General features: G+C 37.4%; 1 protein-coding gene across 1 annotated transcript in view; it reads left to right on the top strand.

The window, feature by feature from the left end:
• LOC110754829 (cysteine-rich repeat secretory protein 38-like) overlaps positions 1–4,143 on the top strand; it is a 96,234-nt gene that overhangs the window by 54,516 nt on the left and 37,575 nt on the right. The gene's annotated exons all lie outside the window — the stretch shown is intronic.

Here is a 4,143-nt window from a genome sequence, read left to right as displayed (position 1 = left end):
CAGGGCAAAGTTCCCCATTAATTCAAAGACCATGTTTTGGTCAGCGAATTAACTTTCTTTATGTGTTGAGCGTGCCACTGTTAGCAATTTTTCAACCCTAACAGACTTATGGTAAAAATAACTTGCGCCCCAAGCTACTAACTTTGACCAAACGATTGTGAATTTGGGTGAGGAATATCTCCCAAGTAAGTTCTTTTCTATGCCTTAGACTGGTAAGGACTTTTACAATTTATCTCAGTGCGAAAACCGGTAGTTCTGGCCAGAATGAAAGATGACAGATTGAACCGATTTCAGGCAGAACTCCCTTTTACAAGACTCAAAAAGGGAAAAAAAAACTGACTATACAAGGACAAGAAGAGGGCTGCGCTTCCATTTCTTTCTGGATAGTTGCCTTTGTTCTGGGCTGGACTGGGTACGCCTGTGCTGGACTGGACTTTTAACAACTTCAACTGCTAGGCTTCAGCTGCAAATCGATACCAAAGCTTGAGTTTGGCAGAGCTTTAATCTGTTTCGAACCCTGGAAGGTTTTTGGATGGGCAGAACTGGGACTTCTCCAGTCTGAAAGGGGTAGAAGTGGCTGGACTCGAGCTGGAAATGAGTTGTAATACCTGTGCTGCTTAGTCAGGGCTCTTCACAAATTTGTTGAGTTTTTCATTTTTGAGAAAACTCGAAACTCTGCTTAGCTTGGCTTTTACTGAACCAAATTTGTAACGAGAGAAATCTCGTTATTGTTGACTAGTGAACTGGGATTCAAACCAGAGGTAGCGATTTAGACTTGTCTTTGCTGGGAGAAGACAAGATGATTCTGCAAGCTTGTTGGCGAGCTTTTGAATATCTTAGGCTCGAAGTCTGTTGGGACTTGTTTGGGATTTTTGTGATCAAGTGATCATTTGAGTGTTTGTCTTTTGACTGAGTTTTGGTTGGTTGGTTGATTGATTGTCCTTGCTCTATTCACCCTCTCTTGTATATATAGGAAGTGTTCCTCCAAGAATGGGCGGCAAGTAATCAAAAGATCTTTTAATTTTTAAAATGAAATAAACAGGGGTTCTATCCATTTTCTGGCGAGTAAGCACTCAACGATTAGTTCCTGAGGTGACCACTTCTGCATTTTTGATGGAGTGCCCTGCCTGTTCTTCCATTCCACCTGCTTCTGCAAAAGGTCTGGAGTCTTGGAGATGGCTGGCTCTCAGCTTTTGGACAGTTTCATGTTTCCCGCTTATCTCTCTTTTTATAAAAACAGAGTCTGCTTATCCTCGAAAATGGTATTCCTCCAAAATATCAGAATATCTTTAGATAAACTAAGCGGGTTCTAATCTTCTGGTAGCAAGCTACTTTAGATTTTTTCTTCTTTTATACCTGCTCCTGTTCTATTTCCAGTTTTCAGCCGAAATTATTGACTCCTCCAAGTCAGGGATCACGTGGGACTGTTCCGTTTTGAAGGCCAGCTTGAGTCTAGTTTGCTTTTGAGCCTAACTTTGGATTTCTTCGAGGCCCAAGTTTTTTGATTCCTATTGTTCACAAGCCCTTTAATGTTTTGGGCCGTGTTTTTGGCCTGTCCACTCATTTAATAGGCTGGGTCGTGCTGATGGGCTTGAGGTCATCTGATACAAGCGGCCTAGGAGATGGTGTGGGCTTTTGTTTTTGGCGTGCTAAATTTGGGCCCAAACAATGCCCCCATTAAATCTGAACTGTTTATCAACCGGTTTTCAGATTTAATGTTTTCGGCTATTAATTTGTGCGCGCCAGTTTAAAACGTCCCCTGTCTGCCACGTCCACCTACCTAGACTTCGTGGGAAACCGGTCAGTTACTAGCTGGTCACTAGCTCGTCACTATTAGCTTTCAGCTGTCGCCTTGTCTTCCCTTTCCCACGATTTTGAGTCCTTTAAAAGAAATTTGAAATTTCCAGTTCCTGTTCATCTCAAAACCTAGCTTTCTCAGAGTTCAATTTTCTCGGTTTTTGTCAGAATCCTTTCCCTTTGCTTCGTTCAATCCCTAAACCCTTTTTCGTTCCTAGCCTGTAAACCCAGAAAATGTCTTCTCTAAGGACTCGTGCCCACAGTGCTTCCTCCTCGGTTCCTCCAGACTACATCACTGGGAGTGGAATCGACGCTCACGCCATGGAAGTTCGAAGCAGACTTCATCCTTTTGTTCAGAAAAAATTGGACGAAAACGTCCTTCACTTGTTTGACAGTACTCTGACTGTGGGGCCTCGCTGGTTTGGTCCTGTCCCAGCTGAGATGGCAGAGTTAGTTAAGAAGGATGCCGAAGCACCTCTGTGTTACCAAGGGAACTCTGCCCTATCCTCTTATTCTTGGGTCAGCAAGAATTTAAGCCGTTCATTTCCGTCCGTCAGCAAGAATTAACAAAATCTTTTTCCTTTTTTATTTTATTTTATTTTATTTTTTATTTTTTTAATTTTTTTTATAAAAGGTTAATACATATTACAATAGAAACAAGATAATTGACAAAATCTAAATTTTTTATTTTTATTTTTTATTTTATAATTTCGTTTTTTTTTAATTTTTTAAAAGTTTTATATATATTACAAAACTAAATTATAACTAGTGGAAGAATTTAATTAACCAAAATATGATTAGTTTTCCGTTGCAATCCCCGGCAACGGCGCCAAAAACTTGTTGTGCCTCAAAAGAGGTTTCTTTTTAAATTTATAAACTCGCAAGCGCACGAATCGAATATAGCATAAGCGTGTAAGAGCGAGATCGTACCCAAGGGATTGCGTGAAAAGATAGAAAACCAATTATACCCAAGTTAATTTCATTGCCAACCTAGTTGATTCAAATGGTGATTTGTTTGTTGATAAAGAAAATTAAATAAAGCATAAAACAAATATGGAAATGACAATAAACTGAAATTAAGATTTAAACTTATAAGAAAAATAACTAAGGTATTGGAATCCACACCATCATTCCATAAGATCCTAATTATTTATCTTTCAATTCTCATGGAGTAGCAATCTAGAAATCAATCTACTGCTTTCTCAAGATTTATCAATTAAGCTTGTAATTTAGATCATAAGTAAATTTTCCTTCCCTTCATAAGTACAAATTCTAAGCATAAAATGTAAACAAAATTATTTAACTACAAAGGATCAAAGTTTCCTAAGCATCCTATGTGAAAAAGTTCATTTGAATAACAAAATATCAAAGAAATTTGTAAATTAGAAATAAAAACCAAGGGTGAATTAATAGATTAATCCAAACTCTTAACTACCACAAATACATGTTATATGTCACAATACATGATAGAAGTGGTGAAAAGAAGATTAATCTATTAATCATGTGAAGTGAAAATTATAATCATTGAATACCACAATATTTGAGAATTGATAATAAAAACTAGAACTTTATTTAATAAAGGTGTTTCATCCAACCTTAGTTAGGTAATTTAAATAGACATAATTAATATTTAAAACAAAACAAAGAAACTAATATACATAAATTAAATGAGAACTAGGAAAGGAAGAACAAGTTTAAAAGAGTTATTAGCTCTTGGTTCTTTCCTTTCCATCATTGTTCTCTTTCTTCCTCACTCTTTCTCTCTTTGCCGTGTATCTCTCTTGAATTTCTCTACCCCTTTCTCTGAGAACAATCTGAAAATATATATAGCCTACAAGTGCCAACAAGTGCTGGCTGCCACCTCCATTTGTTTCCAAAGTGGTAACTCAATTCCAACTTGAATTGGTTTCCACCTTCCAACTCCATCACGTGAGTCCAACCAAGTTTGGCAGCCAACTTTTAATTCTTTAATGAGTTCTATCTTTATGAAAGATTGGGGTGGCAAAGTATCTACAAATATCTCATAACCTGAAGATATCTTGACAGTTGTTCCAGCAACTCCTTTGCTGCAACTATTTTTCTCACTTCACATTGCATCATTGGTGAGCTGTTGTAACATGCAGATCAGTTGGATAGGCTACACTTGTTCAATGGAGCTCAAATTTGGATATGTTCTAGTCAACATCCATTGGAACAAGTTTCATGAAGATCTTCACCTCATCCGAGCAACGGAGCATGCTGATCCAAGGCCAAGATGGTGACCTACGAAAATGATCAAAAACAGAATTTATAACCAATAATGCATTTTTAGTTCATTTTCATTCTAACCAAAGTAAAACTTATTAA

This window comes from Prunus avium, chromosome 4 (genome assembly GCF_965620075.1).
Source record: "Prunus avium chromosome 4, drPruAviu1.hap1.1, whole genome shotgun sequence".
Taxonomy (NCBI): domain Eukaryota; kingdom Viridiplantae; phylum Streptophyta; class Magnoliopsida; order Rosales; family Rosaceae; genus Prunus; species Prunus avium.
Note: the sequence above shows the minus strand (reverse complement) of the source record. Positions and strands in the feature narration are given on the sequence as shown.